The sequence below is a fragment of the Anolis carolinensis genome, chromosome 4 (assembly GCF_035594765.1).
Source record: "Anolis carolinensis isolate JA03-04 chromosome 4, rAnoCar3.1.pri, whole genome shotgun sequence".
Lineage (NCBI taxonomy): Eukaryota > Metazoa > Chordata > Lepidosauria > Squamata > Dactyloidae > Anolis > Anolis carolinensis.
In genome coordinates, this window is record NC_085844.1 from 69,412,959 (window position 1) to 69,430,793 (window position 17,835).

The following is a 17,835-nucleotide window of genomic DNA, read 5'->3' on the forward strand; positions in this document are numbered from 1 at the left end:
AATCTCATTACTTTCAATTGTGGAAGTCTGAAACAAAGTTTAAAAGCCAACAGTAGTGCAATTTTGTAAGCCAATACTATGAAGGAGAAATGACAGTGCTGAAATCTTGAAATTTTGGTATTTCTAATAATGACATTATTATTAAAAATTACCATGCCAGGCTCAAGAAGCAGGATTTGGGGGGTGAAATGTCAGTGCAACCACACATAGGACCACTCTTACTGCATGCTACTGGAGTGATTCAACACTGGTTGAATCCTGGGTGTTTTCCCCTCTTCCTCCTCTTTCCACATGAATTGTGATCTCAGAAGATAATTTCTCCCTGTCTCCTGCCCCCCCCCCCCAAAGCACCGTTTCTTAACATTTCTAAGACCATTCTCTGATGAAGCACCATGGACCACAGGCAGTAGTCTGTCTACATCTTTGGATGGGCTCCATGATACTTGGTCAGGGAGCTGTTTTAGAAATGTGTGGAAGCTATTGCGCCAAAATGCTAATGTGTATGTGTGTGTGTGTAAAAGAAATCCCTTGAAAGATTCTTGCAAAGAAAGAGCTCTGCAAAAAGGGAGCTGACTTTTTGCAGAGAGACAAGCCACACCTAAAACAATGTATCGGTTTGATGGCAGTTGGCAGGCTTTGTCAGTTGGGAATCTGGGCTTGCAGGGAGAGCACAGAAAAGACAGGCTCTCTAGCTACGGTCAAGTAGCAGTTTAAATATGCCATGCTGGGTATATTGAATACTCATTGATTAGTTATTGATCCTTTGCAACTACAAGGACATTGTACGATTGCTGAACTGTTTATCTAACTTCAACTCAACAAGTAAAGTTTCTTTGTTCTTTCAATTCCTCTGCCTGGTCTGAGTCTTTTGCACATGGTGTTAACTGAACGCTGCTGGTTCCGCTATACACACTCGCTAACAGAAGCAGGGGGCAGAATTGTATGTGATCAGGTCCTTAGCCATCCTGCATTGCATTGCAGTGCTCAATGAGACCCCCATAGCTGCAAAACTCACATCTCTGAAACTTGTCACTCTAGGAATTTGCCAGGTCCACCAGGCAATTCTAAGATGTTCTTTCCCCTGAAAGTTACCATAGTGTCAGCCTGGAAAACCTAGGTTGCATCTACAATGTAGAATCAATCCAGTTTGATACCACTTTAAGTGCCATAACAATCTGGGTATTCCTGCAAGGCAGAGGGTTGGACTGTATGGTCCTTATGGTCTCTTGCAACTTTATGATTCTGTGAATGAGTTGTTGAAACTTTAAAAGCCCCAAAGTTATCTGGATATGCACAGATTTGTCACATGAGTTTCTCATTACCAGCCATCATGGCGAATTAAAAGGAAGGAAATGTCTCTTTGTAGTGATGGAGCTTTGCTGATGAAGCATCTTGAAATATCTTTGTTTGAATGTATGGGGAGGGAATGTCATCATTCAACCAGAGCACTTTTGTCTGTATCTGATCATCAGCATCAATAATCCAGAGCTTCTAATCAAAGTCAGTATGAGGAGAAACTCTTTCTTTAATTGAACAGTCAGTACATTCCTGCCAATTTGTCACATTCCTGCCTTTTCATTAGAGCTGCATAAAAAGCAAGCACTAAGCTATAATAATGGCCAACACATAACACAGAAAAAGGAAGGCAACGAAAATCTTTCCAACATTCTTGTGATCTTTCTAAAACTCAAGTGCCTGTTCGGTGTGCATGGCGAGAAATGAGCCCTAAATGATGTGAAAGCCACTGCATTTCTTTTGTCCTATTACATTTTGTGGTTTCCATAAAACCCATAAAGCTCTTCCTTAACTTGGCAGTCTTGAGGGTTAATTAAACAAGTAGCATCAGAATATTAATACCAGCACTCATTTTCTATAGGTCAGTACATTTGGGGAGCTGAAATTTGTGATTCCGGTCTAAGAATGTGAACGTTCTAGCTAGCTGGATGTGCTGTTTCCCTGGATACCTTCACTTTTAGGACCCAGCTGGATGCAGCATTCATTTTGTGTATGTGTGGCATATACATTTATATTTTTAATGCAACCAAGATTAGAATTACAAAGGTGGGTTGTGGGAGGGGCTCATTCTTTTTCCTTCCACTTTCCCAATGAAAATTGTTGCCCCAAACCAAAATTGCCCTCTCAACTAATTGATATGAATGTGGTGCTATATTACATTTCTGCTAAAAGACTTTTACAATTACAAGCATACCTGAATAGAACCTATGAGACGGACACTCCTTTTAACAAAGACGTTTTACATCTCTCAGGCCTCACTTCCCCTTTTATTTTTCTCTCCTGACCACCTAGAGGCTTTTCAATAGCATCAGCATTGGGAGGATAGTTGAAAGAGAAATATGTGCTCATGATGTTGCGTTGCAACAGTGTGTCTGCAGTAAACAGTACAACAAACAAAACACTGCTGAAAAACAAAAACAAAAACCTGAGTGCATTTTGGAAGAAACCTTCCAAAACAGTGGTTCTCAACCTATGGGTCCCCAGATGTTTTTGGCCTTCAACTTCCAGAAATCCTAACATCTGGTAAACTGGCTGGGATTTCTGGGAGTTGTAGGTCAAAATCCCTGGGGACCCACAGGTTGAGAACCACTGCTTTAGAAGATTCAAAATGTTTTTATTATCTTATTCAAGACTTAACTGATCTGGTTAAGTGCATATCATACGTGCATAATGTTAGTTTGGAATAAAAATTCTGCTGAAACATGCTGAAGCTGCTCTTCTTTTATGAAGTGTTGGAATCTATCCCCTATTCTTTCCGTGTTATTTGTGTCTCTGATACTAAATATTTTCTTAATATGTTAAAAAAGAGGTTTTTAATCTTAATTCAGACAATTATATCTTCACAGTGGCATCATAATGGGTGGCAGAGGGTGCTCTCACTTGTTCAAAATAAGAGGGTGCAAGGGTGGCTTTTTTCTTTCCTCCCTCATTTAGGTGCTTTGAGAAAAGGAAAGCAGAGATTGCCTGTCAAAAATGCAATTTGGGTAGGACCCACTCATACTCTGCATTGAGACAAAATCCTGAATTGGAAAGATGCATCATTGAATACTAAGGTTAGAATTGCCCATGCATTAGAAGTGTGTGGACAGGGAGTGGGGTATTTCCAGTTTCTATGTAAGGTTATGAAAGCTGGATGGTGACAAAAGCTGTTGGGAAGAAAATCAACTCATTTGAAATATGATTCTGGAGAAGACCTCTATGAATACTAAAAAGACACATGAATAGATCCTATGACCACATCAGATGTGTGTGGGGGATTGGCGGCATGCATCAGTTTGCCTTCCCTTTTATGACAGAGCCCGCCAGCTCCTATCTCACAACGCACTGCAAATTCTGTCGGGGCTCCATCGAAAAGAGGTAGGCAAACTGGTGCATGCCAACATATGTTGCCATGGATCAACTGTGGGAAGCTGGGTGGTAGATGCCTTCTCCCATGGCTGGGGACTTGTATGAGTTAGGTAATACATGCTGTGGGGTGACAGGTTCCCCATGACCCCGGATGGGCAATACCAGAATTGCCACAATCTGTGAAGATTCTGGCGGCATGATTGATAAGGTCACTAGAGAAAATTTAACCCCAGGCTCTTTTTAACTAAGCTATAACTTTTATACTTTAGACATACCATGAGATACATGTTACTGTTGTTTTGTTAACTTCCATCAGGTTGGTTTCAACAAATTGAAACTCTATGAATGAGAGACCCTCAAATAGCCCTATCATCAACAGCTCTGCTCAGCTCTTACAAATTCAAGGCTTTGGCTTCTTTGATTGAATCTATACATTAATAATGTGGTCTTCCTCTCTTGCCGCTACCTTCTACCTTACCAAGAATAAAGGACTTTTTAGTGACTTCATGTCTTTTCTCTAGAATAATGTTTGGCAAGGAGAAAAGTATGAAAAGAGTGAGTGCAAAGACATGATGATCATTATCAAGTTTCCAAGGAAGGAAATGTATGCTCTTCTATTTTCCCCAGGCTTCTTGAAAGGTGAATTATATGCATGCAGATGAAAAGGAGATGAGAGAAAGCCAGATAGAAGACAGATTGATGCATAGATAAATGCTCATGGAGGAAGGGTAGGTGTTTACTGTGGGTTTTAGACTTCTTATAAGGAATTTCAGAGAACCAACATGGTGTAGTGGTTCAGGTGTTAAGACTATGATACTAGAGACCAGGGTTTCAATCCCTATGGACATGGAAACCCATTGGATGACCATGGACAAGTCATATTTTCTCAACTTCAGAGAAAGGCAAAGGGCAACCTCTTAAAAAACAAATTTGAATCAGGTTTTTTTTTCATAATTGTAAACAATTGTGGCCTTCAGATAATACAAGTTCTTGTATTAAAGCACTTGATAGCCACACACTCACATACCTGTAGGATTTCTTAGCGGGGTCTATAATATTTTAAAGTTCTCTTTGACAGAGAGCTCTATTCAAAATAATTACTGCAATTTGAAATCTTTCTTAGCCATTACAAAGAAAGAATTTAATAACAGCCACTGCCGTTCTGTTCCTTAGGAGACAAAAATCCTTTTCAATGTACTAACTTGAGAATATCTCTCTGCAACTATTTTTTAAAGTGTTCTCTTTGCAATTGCACAAAAATGATACAATATTCTCTGTTTGAGGAGCAAAATAGACACTTACTAAACCCCTCTCTTCTCTATTTTCCTCCAGCTACACACCTCTTTCAAAGATGTTGAGCTTCCCCATTTCTTTTGTAATGTCTTTATCCATCATCTCTGCTGTCAGTTCTCCTCCATGCCTCTCCTCTCCCTTCTTTTTAAAATATTTCTGCGTCTCTGTGTTGTGACTATGCACTGTTCACGGTTCTGGAAATTTCCCTTTCTCTCTGTATCTGTTTCTCTCTCTCCCATACTCATTCTGCCTCTCTCTTTCCATCCACATCCTTGCTTTCCATTTCCTGTCTTATCGCTGTTCATGTTCCATCATCACATTACCCCCACTTTCACAAACACACATGCTTCAGTTTTCTTTCCACATGCACATACTGCACCACAGAATAACATAATACAGGCTTTGGACTTTATCACACTAACCTGCTATTTGATTGCAATCACATTAGCATAGGTAGTAGAAACATACCAGATTGAGCAGCTTCAATATCACACCTCCCTTTTTCAGCACAATTGCAACAATTTGCCATTCCATAATCCTGTGACTGTAACTTTGAATACCCTTTTCATTCTGTCCTCCTGCATTACTGTGCTTCCTTAATTTATTTTTGTAGCACAATTTCACAATTCCAGTATTTAAAAACAAAAAATATAAAATAAAATAAAAGAAAAACAGCCAATTTGGAAATAATAAGAGGGGGGAAGGAGAGAAAATCTCTCACCAGAATGTCATTTTAGTGCCAGCATTCCAGCATAGAATTGGGATCCATGGCACCAAGACTGGTAGAAGAAAAAAATGATATATTGGGGACTATTACCCTTTAATAGCCAGAGATGGAAAAATCACCCCAGGGGATGGGGGGACTAGTAGCTGGATGCACATGGCATCATGTGGTATGGACCATCACAAAATGTGACAGTCCCTCTGCAATGGAAGGTTTGCCTACCTCATGTGATAAAGTCCATACTCTTTCTGTTCCTCCCTCTTGTTTTTTTCTTGTCACTCACAGCTACCCACCATGAAGTTCAAAATTCAAATTAAGGCAGCAGTGGGCTTGGTGAATTGAGAATAACGGCTGGCCTCCTATTGCGGACATAGGCATGTGTAAGTTTGCTTTGTGTGTGTTATTTTTAAGGGATTATAGGGACTGATAATTCTTTCTTTCCTTTTCAGCAACTAAACTATGCAGATTCCAAATTTACAGCATAACCTTTGAAGCCCACCCAACCCAGCCATCCTCTTCAGGAAGGTGAGCAGGATTGTAGAGGCATTTTTCTTTAGCCAGACACAAAATTATGACATCCGTGCTGAGTTGCATCAGGATGCTCGAGAAGTCCCTCTGCTGTTGTAATCATTCCACACCTATCTATACTAATACATTACAGCTGAGGACATATCTTATATTGCTCTGGGAAGCCTTATGGAAACAATAACCAGCCACAAGACAAGACAGACATTCCCTGAAATCTTGTGTTAAAGCAAAAGTACAAATGACACTTTTAAAGAATTCATGTCACTGTTATGCTCGCAAACATCAGCAATACAATGACAATATTTAGGGAGTTGCCACTGGTGGATTGGAAACGTGGCACCCCAACTTCTATTCTAAGGGCATGCAGGCTTCAAAACCTTAGAGATAGATAACTGGAAACCATACTGACACATGACTGTTAAAAATAAATAGTTGTACATAGGTCATCTCCACAGCTTGTTTGAGATACATGCAGAAGAATGAATATATAAAAAGGCACCCCAATGGTTTGCAAATGTGAAATGGATCTTTAAAAGGAACACTTAGAAACCTCAACCTCATCTGTCCCCAAAGTTGTAGCATATTGGGATCAACAGAAGGCAACAGAAAATTAATACCACAATAGGGAAAAACATTCTCTAGAAACATCAGTGGCTTGTTTGGCTCTAACAGCATGCTACAAGCCCAAATTTATGTATCTTATGCAGACTCCACAGGACCTTGAGGCAAATCTGGCAGAATTCTATGGCAAACTATCCAAAGAGAACCAGCTGAAATTTCATTTAAAGCCTCTTGTTCTTCATCCAATGTTTATTTGTAATTGGGTTGATAGGAGTGGGGAATATATTAATGCCCAAAGTCTATTCACAGACAATTTCCATAGAGAACTGCTCTGCCCTGAACCAATCTCTGTGTTGTCTTGCAACTGCTTCATCTATTTAAAAGTGTCAAACTACATTTTATCAGCCATATTAGATGTACTTCTGGCACCACCGACATTTGGACACTAAGGTATTTGAATTCTTGAGCGCAGTTGTTTCAGAGGGTGCCATTTAACATTTTCAGTTTTATGCATGAATGGTCACTATATATTAAGATTTTGAGCTTGTTTTTCATTCATGATTAGTTGGCACAAATTCTCCACAAATAAAATGGAATCGGTTGAAAATGAAAATTCCCTTCTGAACAGACAATGGTTCGGGGAAACTGCAAGATATCAACCATTGCATTATTTCCCTGTGGGGGTTTTGATGTTGTTGTTCTTATAGCAAGATACCCACAATGTTTTCCAGAAAATATTTCACAGCTTTGGCCAATGTAATTAACCTAGCAACAGCATCCATAAGGATTTATGCTCTTTCATTTACCTTTCCTAAAAGAAAATGTGTGTGCTTTCATCAAGCATTTCTTCTTGCTTTTTGGTATCATTACATAAAAATGAAAACCTCTTTAGAATGTTAACATGATATGTAAAAATATTTATTAACTACACTTATTTAAGAAGATTAATCTGTGTGTCACTGAGACTAAATCTTAACGGCTGGTTCTCATGTTGTGTATTTTAGTTCACAGGCATATTCTCATAAATCAACTTCATGATTTCACATTATGGCTATAACCCTGGATGGTTCAACATGATGTAGTAATTCCAAATGTGGAAGTGCATTTAGACTATTTCCCACCCTGGACCTACCATACAACCTGGACCTACCATACAACTGCTGAAGCCCTCACTCCCACTCCGGTAGCCCACAATCAGAGAAACATTTATAATATCCCATTAGCCAGATTCAGAGAAATTACATCATCAGCTGAGCTCCACCAGGATCATCCAGAGATCTCAGCAGCTGATGCAATCAATTCAGAGCTGGCTACAAGGACATAGGGCCCTTCTAGACAGACCAACATCCAGAGAGAAACATCTGCTGGTTTCTTTCAGGATTGAGGCCAGACTCCCACCCAAACCCCTGGGATTTTCCTGGAACGTAATGGCTAGATGTCTGCCCAGGTCAATTCCAGATTGATTGGAGGGTATCTCCCGCAACCCCAATTTTCCTTAAAAACTTACTGGACATGTATTTTACTTATTTATTTGCCATATATATATCCTACCTTTCTTACCCCAAAGGGGACTCAGGGCAGCGCACATAAAAGCACAATTCAATGTACATTAAAACAACTGCTAAAACATCTCCATATTAAAATCACATAATCCAATATCATAGTCCAGGTCATTCCAGTTATCATTGCACCATTCCACATTCACATATTGCACTGATAGGTTAACCAAAAGCTTGGTTCCACATCCATGTTTTCAGTTTTTTCCTAAAGGTTGGGAGGGCTGATCTAATGTCACTGGGGAGGGAGTTCCAAAACCGAGAGGCCACTACTGAGAAGGCCATGTCTCTCGTCTCCACCAACCGCACCAACAAGGGAGGTGGGACTGAGAGCAGTGCCTCCCCAGACAATTTTAATCTCTGAGGCGGTTCATAGAAGGAGATATATTTGGATAGGTAAGCAAAAATGACGTAACCGGAGCTTTGGAGAGGAGAGAAGGGATTTTGATGTGACAGGAGCTCTGTAGAAGAGGCCTGTCTCCATTTGCAAACCTCTCCAATACATTTTTACGGAAAATGGGAGGCTAGGAGGGGAGGGTGGCAGTGCCTTCCCACTCGCTCAGGAGCCCAAAGAACCGGGATGGCAATGGGAATTGACCCTCAGGATCGTGGAAGGCAATACCACACCTGTAAAGATCCAAACCTTATTAAAAGGTCCAGATCTTTGCAGGTTTTTTTAAAACCCGGAATAAACTTAGAAATCCAAGTTTACTCTTAGTTAAACCAGATTAGTCTGAGGCATCATTTTGATGCCACATACTGATCCAGAAGCAATCACAGGCTTTAAGCTTGTGCAGAAGGGCCCATAGTCAGATACTTCTGCGATCTGCAATGCTTCACTCATGAAATACTATTGGTTATCCTGAAAAATATGACATAATAATATATATGTTAAAATGAAAAGTATAGATGTTGTGATGCTAATGTTATAATAAAAAAATATGTTACCAGTAACATTGTTCCTTGTAGTGGAATTACTTCAAAGTCTGTATGTTTCCCTAGAAAATGCCTTGAAAGATTAAATTCTCCATCCTAGACCCACAGCAATATCTTGTGCATGTTTACCAAATTTTTACTGTCCCTTTTAAAAGTTAGAAACTGGTGGCAAGACACATAACGTAGCTAAGAAAACATAACCTAGCAAACAACTAAAGCAAATTCTAATTTTCTGGTCCAGATTTGCTTTTATTTCAGATCTTCACTATGGTCTAACTGTTTCCTCCAAGCCAGGGGCTGTAGTTCATTTCCCTAGCAAAGCTAGAAAGGAGTAAGAATACAGAGGTTTTTATTCTTCTCCCAAATTAATAAACATCACTGTAGTTCCAGATAAAGCAGCCCCTCCTTCTTCTCCTACTGCTTCTCTTTCTTCTATTTGTTTATATAATTCAGAAAACAGTGGTAAAAACAACATAATATGCGATTTATAACCTACAGACTGCAAACATTAAAATAGAATTAAATCCTGTACTATTTCAAAATGAGTAATTAAAACCATTAAAAGCATTAGAACCAATTTAAAACGCACAAAGCACCACACGACAGTCTTTAAAACTTTCTTATTTAAAAGCCTGACTGAATAAAAGGATTTTAGCCTGCCACTGGAAGGACAGCAGGGAGGGGGCCATTCTGGCTTCCCAGAGCAGGGAGTTTCAGAGTTGAGGGGCAGCCACTCAGAAGTTCCTCTCTCGCCTTCCTACCAACCAAGCTTGCAATAGAGGTGGGGCCAAGATAATGGCATCTCTCAAAAATCTCAAGGCCCGGGCAATTTTGTACCAAGAGCTGGGATCTGCAAAATAGCCTGGACCTGAGTCATATAGGACTTTTAAGGCCCAGGCTGTGGCACAGGTGGGAGAGCAAGCCAGTGCAATTAACTGCAATGAATCACTGTGACCAGGAGGTCATGAGTTTGAGCCCCGCTCGGAGCCTGTGTTTGTTTGTCTTTGTTCTATGTTAAAAGGCATTGAATGTTTGCCTATATGTGTAATGTGATCCACCCTGAGTCCCCTTCGGGGTGAGAAGGGCGGAATATAAATGCTGTAAATAAATAAATAAATAAATAAATAAATAGCACTTTGAATTGTGCCCAGAAACAAACCTGCAGCCAGTGAAGCTGTTGTAACAGGGGAATTGTGCACTTTCTGTAGTTAGCAACCCCCCCCCCCCCCGCCCCCGTTAACAATCTAGCCAAAGCTCTTTGAATCAGTTGAAATTTCCAAGCAGTCCTCGAAAGCAGCCCCACATAAAACATGTTACTGTACTCCTAATGGGATGTAATTAAGGTATGCACCACTATAGCCAGGTCCGTCATCTCAAGGAACAGTTGCACTTGGCACACAAGTTTGAAATGTGCAGAAGTGGCTACCATGGAAACCTGGACCTCTAGGTTTCATACTGAGGTCCTGTGCCTTTGGGGGAATGTAACCTCATCTACCACAGGTCAAATCCCAATTTTACGATCTGCCTTCCAACTGATCACAAGCACCTCTCTCTTGTCTGCACGAAATTTCAATCTGTTTGTTCTCATGCAGTCTATTACTGATTACAGACACTGATTTAGAACCTGGTCAGCTTCTTTGGCTTTAGGTCCAAAAGAGTAGTACCGCTTGGGTCATCTGCATATAGATGGAACCACACTCCAAAACTCCAGATGGCCTCTATCAGTGGTTTCATGTAGATGTCAAATAGCATGGGGAACAAAATAGAGCCCTGAGGGATCTCAAAGGCCAATTGCCAGAGGTTCAAAAGGAGCCCCCAGCACCATCTTTTGGGTTCACCCCTTCAGGAAGGAATAAGTAAAGGTAAAGGTTTTCCCCTGACATTAAGTCTAGTCATGTATGACTATGGGAGTTGGTGCTCATCTCCATTTCTAAGCCAAAGAGCCAGTGTTGTCGGTAGACACCTTCATGATTATGTGACCGGCATGACTGCATGGAGCCCCATTACCTTCCCACCAGACTGGTACTTATTGATCTACTTACATTTGCATGTTTTTGAACTGCTAGGTTGTCAGAAGCTGTGGCTAACAGCGGTCCGGAAGGAATAGAGCCACTGAAAGGCAGTAGCTCCAAGTGCCATCTCAGCGAGGCAGCCCAGGAAGATACTGTGGTCGATGGATTAAAAGGCTGATGAGGGGTCCAGAAGAAACAACAGGGACACACACTCCCTGTCCAGTTCTCTATGTAGGACATCCACCAAGATGACCAAAACTGTCTCCGTCCCATAACCCAGTCTGAAACCAGATTGAAATGGATCTAAATAATTCATTTCCTCAAGAAACCCCTAAGGTTGGGAAGCCAGCACATGGTTCAATATCTTATGCAGAAAGGGAGACTGGTCTATAATTATCAATTATAGTAGGGTCCAGGGAAGGTTTGTTTACAAAAGGTCAAGTCACAGCCTACTTCAGGCATGCAGTGATCCTACCCCACATGCTGAAGTAGACATCAATCACTTCCCTTACCCACTCCACTAATCCCCCTCTAGCCTGTTAAATGAGTCAGAAAGGGTAAGGATCTAGAACACGTGTAATGGTTTCACCTCTCCATGGATCCTGTCCACATCCTCAGGTGGCACACATTGAAAAGTATCCATCAACACTGGACAAGCAGGAATCATGGTTAAATCCACTGAAACTGTATCAGCGAAAGCATCCAAGCTGGAGCAAATCTGAGTGAGTTTATCTTTGTCATTCTTCTTTTTCAGAAATTGTAAGGAACACATACTCTTGGCTAGTGTGGCGATTTTGATAATTTACACAGCAGTGACAGCTATAATTGTGAACATCTCAAAACAAGGTCAATGTGCAATTGGCTTTGCCATGCCATTTAGGTAATAGATGAGCGACACATGTCAAAACAGCTTCTGGTTCATTTAGTATGATTTCCATTGTCACTTCGAGGTTGCACCAGGGAGCAATGTTTCCAAATCATACCACGACTGCAAAGCAAGCAAGAGGACATATTGTTGATCTGGGTGGTTAGCAATTGTTTGGCATATGAGCCATCAATTACATTATGTCATAAAGGAATGTGGCAGAGGAGCACATTAGAAACATCACAGGCAACACATTGCTGTGTAATTACTATTAAGTGTCAGATCATGAAATGAGAGAGAACAAATCAATTGCCTGATGTCTACTACAGAGCTGTTGGTGTAATCAGCAATTCCAGTACAAAACCACATGTGTTCTCTCTCTTTTACCATTTTGGTGCTTTTTGTCATCATCTTTAAACATCCTTTTTATAAGCTGCTGAATAATTCTCTTGATATGCCTAGATATCAGTTATATCGTTTTAAAGCCTTTGCCATTAGCATGTGTGGCGAGCAGCAGTGAGGCACAGGCCAGAATTACATTACTTCCCTAAAGCTAGCAGTGCTCTGAACTTTCCCAATGTGTCCATTATTGTCCAGAAGCTTTTATAAGCATCATTACCCAGGGCTCTTTTAAAACTGTCTAATGCAAGGTTAAATTCAGTCTCGCTGCTGCACTCAATCTCATTTAAGCAGCCTTATTGTTATTACACTTGCCTCACTGTTATACGGGGCCCATTTGTCCAACTACAATTAAACCTAAGCTGTGGCTTCTTTGAAGGATCCTATGGCGAATGCATTTATAACAGCCGGAGGTTTGTTCTGAAATTATTATTCAATGAATTAGGCTTTGCTACATTAGCTGGTACAAAAGAGACAGAGAAGCAAGGCCCCAGGTAAGAGATTGTGTGTCACACCCTCACATGCAAACCCACACATGCACCTGAGGGAGAGGGATAGAAAGGCACTCTGCCTTCTTTTTAATCCTCATTTGCCTTAACAAGTGAGCATTTACAATCATCACTTGTAAATGAGATACAGTCAGACTAATCAAGAATAGAGGTAACTTTTGAACTCCCTCTCTCTTTCAGGGTTCTGCAGAACACATGGATGCTGTCATTTCCCTGCTTCCCAAAAACAAATCTGAGACATCAAGAAAATTGCAAATCACATGCTTCTCATTCGCATACATGTACAATAACCTGATTTCCATAGAATCTGGTCTCTAGTCAGTCTTTATCATAGGATTGTTGATGTAATCTCACCACTTTTGTTGCTGATAATAAGCCATGCTGTCGTCACCTCCTACTTAGATTGCATCACTTTTTTCAAACAATGATATTATTAACATTATCACATGTCTTAGTTAAACTTTGATAGATTTGACTGATTGATATTTTAGGGCATCATTGCCAGGACAAAAGCAGCTTGAAATAAATTACAGTGATATTTTTACTTAAGAATTTAATTTGTTCTGTGACCGTGTTTTTAAGTCAAAACTTTCTTATCTCAAAGTGAAATGCTATTAATCCATTCCAGTTTACAAAAAACCACCCCAAGTTTTTTTTTGTTTTCTGTTTTTAAGTAAGAAAATGTACTTTATAAAAAACAAATAATGTATAAAATGTTCAGAGATAGGTAGTGCTTGGTTCCATACAGCCACTGTGGCAAGGAAGCACATTTGAGGCAACAAAATGTGTTGGCCAGTGTACAGCTATAAGTGCACATGGTGTGTGCTGCTTCCCCCCAAAGATTTAATGGCAACACAGGAGCTCTCCAGTGTTGCCATGCCAGCGGCATATGCCAGCTCCACCCTCCTTTACCCATGGGACCAGCGTGGCATCAGAGCCGGCCCTAGGTATTTTTCAAGTGTAGGCGAACAGAATTTTGCCCCCCCCCCAAGCAATCACTGAAAAATAAAAGCATTGGATAAGCGAAAACGTTTGATAATAAGGAAGGATTAAGGAAAAGCCCATTAAACATCAAATTACATTAAGACTTTACAAATTAAGCACTAAAACATCATGTTTTACAACAAATCAACAGAAAAAGTAGTTCAATACCTTGTGGAGGCAGGCCACAGGAGACAGGAGTTACCTCGATGGCTCCCCCAACAAGATGGCACCATAGGCAACTGCCTAGTTGGCCTGGTGGTTGAACCGCCTCTGCGTGGCATCATGTGATGGGAGCTGGCTGGCTCTGTGGGTGATCTGGGCTAAAATCAGTGCATGCCGTCAATTTTATCCCAATGTGATGAGGCCGTTGCTCTCTGTAACAGAATGGGCCTACCTTGCCAGGCTTGTGTGTAGAAAAAGTTCAGAGCCGTGGGAGGAAAGGCCGAGCCAGGCAAGGGAAGGAGGGATCACGCAGCTCCTTATATGGTAGTGGAGCCTGATTGGTGGAGTTAGAAAGGGTTGTCTAGCTATAGGAGGAAGAGGGTGCCAGAGAGAGGGAAAGAGTTATTCAGTCAGGGAGAGATATTCGGTCAGGAAAAGGAATCTGTGGAGAAAAGAGGGAAATGTTTGGAGCTGGGAGAAAAGAGCCTCTATGAGGAAGAAAGTTAAAATAGCCTTCGGGGAGAAGTGCTAAATATTGTTAGAGAGCCTCTAAGGAACAGAATGCTTATGTTAAGAGTCTCTGGAAGGGATGACTGTGAGGTTTTGAAAAGCCTCTGTGAGGGAACAAAGTTCTGAGCAAGACAAATTAAAAAAAACATTCTCTTTTAAAGAAAAAGTATGTTAATCTTCTGAAACCAATACGCAACCTTTTTGTTCTAGCTCAAATAAACTTCACAAATCTGTTTTTACTTCACCACAAGTTTTCAGTGTGTCATTCTGTACATAAGGAGGGGACCTGTCTGCATAATAACCATTACTCTTTAAATCGGAGTTTCCCTCCATCTTTGAGAGGCTCTATGTACTGACTCCGGTGAGAGGTGGCACATATACTAAAATCGGCAGCAGCGACAGCTTGTATGCTAAACTCTCTCTCTCCCATTCTCTCTTCTTGAAGCAAAACATATACCCTGTTTCCCCGAAAATAAGACAGCCCCTGAAAATAAGACCTAGTTGAGTTTTTGCTGAATTGCTAAATATAAGGCCTCCCCTGAAAGTAAGACCTAACAAAGTATTTGTTTGGAAGCATGCTTGCTGAACAGAACACCAGAGCATGCAGGATTGGTAAATGTATGTACCATAGATTGTTGTACATGGAAATAATGGTAGCAACAGGAAATTCTTGATAGGATTCACAGTTTGTCTGGTTATGCTGGTTTGTGATGACAACTACTGTACAGTATATAATAAATGTTCATTTTCTTTGTTCAACAATAAATGTGAATTCTTCTTCATGGAAAAATAAGACATCCCCTGAAAATAAGACCTAATGCATCTTTGGGAGCAAAAATTAATATAAGACACTGTCTTATTTTCGGGGAAACATGGTAGTACTTGCTGTTTAGGCTGAAGCTCTGCTGCACCAGGATGAACTGCAATCTATGGAGTGGAGCTGGAGTTTCTGCCTTAAAGGAGAGCCAGAGCTGCTCTGGCTAATAATCCAGTCAATTTTTTTCTCTCTGACTTGCTGTTAGGAGTGGTTTAGGAGACAAAAGGCCTCTTTTGTGTTGTTCGTAGACCAAAACAGTTTTCAGATGTCAAAGCGTCACTCTAGGGCAGTGGTTCTGGACCTGTGGGTCTCCACGCATTTTGGCCTACAATTCCCAGCCAGTTTACCAGCTGTTAGGATTTCTGGGAGTTGAAGGCCAAACAAAGGTTGAGAACCACTGCTCTTGGCTGAGTAAGGATTTGTAAGTTTAACATACTTTTGTTGGGATAGTCTTATGTAGAGGTTCTACTGTATCAAGGTTGAGCAGTCAACAACCGTTTTAAAAAAAATCCTTTAAAAAACAGCAAAATTTAAAACCTGCCTGAAAACTGGAGATGTCTGAAACTGTTTTAGCTTAGCTCATCTTTGGGATCCAGCATCTTTCCAATTTTGTGTGAATGTATGGGAAAAAAATTAAAATCTACAGCTGTTTTTATTTTCTCTGTGCAATTTGATGGCAGAGAACTGGTAATCCATATTCCCAAATACTGAGTAAAATCTGGAGTCCAGATAGGAATAGACTGCATTCAGATTGATTGAATCTGAATTGGATCCAGATCTAAATCTCTGAATCTGGCTCTGAATCAAATTGGGGTTTCTATGTACAGTTCTATTGAATAGGAATTATTTCACTCTATTCAAAATTTGTATCGGAGAGAAGAGAGCACACCATGGAAATTATTCTATGACAGATGTTATGCTCTGTCTGGCTCCAAATTACTGTGGAATGAATTCTCTTTCTATTCAGTCACTCTGCATTGTTTTTGCTACAAGAGTAATGAGAGAAAGCTATCTATCCAGACCTTTACATTCATTAACTCACACTAGCTTATGATATTCTGAAGTGCTCTAAAGGAGCACACAGTGATTTAGATGAAGGTAACCTAACAAGATGATACAAATTATGGACAAAATCCTTGTACAAACTAATACATTCAGACAGCCTAACTAAATAGGAGTGCCAAGTCACCCGGCAGTTACGTGATTCATTTACCAGGCAATTGCTATGACCATTTTCTCCTCATTAACTTCTCTTTCTCCACCTGATGGTCCAATGCACAGCCAATCTAATGAAAGAACATTGATCTAGAAATCAGGAGTCTCCACCATTAGCAGGAAGGGTACCAATTGAAAGGTACTATGAATTCTTAAAATGGGTGCAGAAAAACATGCAGTCATAAAGACACTCACATGCATATACTAGCAAGTGATTTCAGCATTCTTGATTGCACAAATGCACAGACATTAATAGATACTAAGAGAAATCTCCCCCTTTTCCTAGATAAGAACTGAGCATTTGAAAACATCATTTTTGTCTCTTTTTCTAAGATACACATTTTCCCCATTGGCTTAAGCAAGAGTGCAGGGAATGTGAAGTTGTGGGCAACCACCAAGACCTTTTTTTCAACCTATGGCGAACATTAGTTTCCAATAAAAGGGCCAAAAGAAACACAAAACCACAAAAGTGAAAATAAGTGGATTTCTATATAGTTTGTGATATTTGTGCCCTTTGGGCTTGCTGCATTTTGGAGGTCCCTAACCTCTTCATAGTTCCTAAATTCAAACTTTTTTCATGTCATGAGAAACAGCAAGTCGCTTCTAGTGTGAGAGAATTGGCTGTCTACAAGGACGTTGCCCAGGGAACACCGGGATGTTCGATGTTTTACCATCCTTATGGGAGGCTTCTCTCTTGTTCTCGCATGGGGAGCTGGAGCTGACAGAGGGAGCTTACCCAGTCTCCTGGTTTCAAACCAGAAACCTTCAGGTCAGCAGTCCTGCCAGCACAAGGGTTTAACCCATTGCGTCACCAGGGGCTTTAAATTCAAACTAACATTGCCCAGCTTTCCCCCTACCTCATCCTACGGGGGGGGGGGGAGCATCAGCTGCCTGCTTTCCCCCATTGATCCCAATGTAATACAGGAAAACTCCCATGTTGCCACCATGGCAGCGCATAGAATGATGTCATTATATAGTCTAATCTATTACTAAATAATAATGATAATATATAGCTATAATGGTAGTGGCTGTTCTTATAGCTCTGAGCAGTGCAAAAGAAAAGGTACATATAAAAGCTATTTAAAATATCATACTTGCTTCCCTTGAGCAGCTCCACTTATGATGTTACCCCAATAAGTTCAACTGTCATTCTAGTTTGCCACTTCAGTCCTGTGTTTATATGAAATTACAAATGGAGATAAAATTACAAGTTGTACTCTGCTGGAAATATACTTCCAACTGAATAAATTGAAAGTATCCTTGGAAATTATCTTGCCTACTATGAAAGACACATAGACATACTTTCACATCAAAGTGTAACCTTTCTACACAAAGATTTGAGACAACAAGGTTGTCACAATTTTATGGCTAACAAAGCTGCCAGATCAGCTCTGATAAATA

At 40.4% G+C, this 17,835-nt stretch overlaps 1 long non-coding RNA gene across 1 annotated transcript; it reads left to right on the top strand.

Moving 5' to 3' along the window:
• The first annotated feature begins 1,194 nt into the window (after positions 1 to 1,194).
• LOC103278551 (uncharacterized) lies at positions 1,195 to 13,031 on the top strand. The gene is made up of 4 exons (XR_001730187.2): positions 1,195 to 4,091; positions 5,830 to 5,905; positions 11,592 to 11,695; positions 12,927 to 13,031. It is a non-coding gene; the product is annotated as an uncharacterized LOC103278551 (long non-coding RNA).
• Positions 13,032 to 17,835: the final 4,804 nt, after the last annotated feature.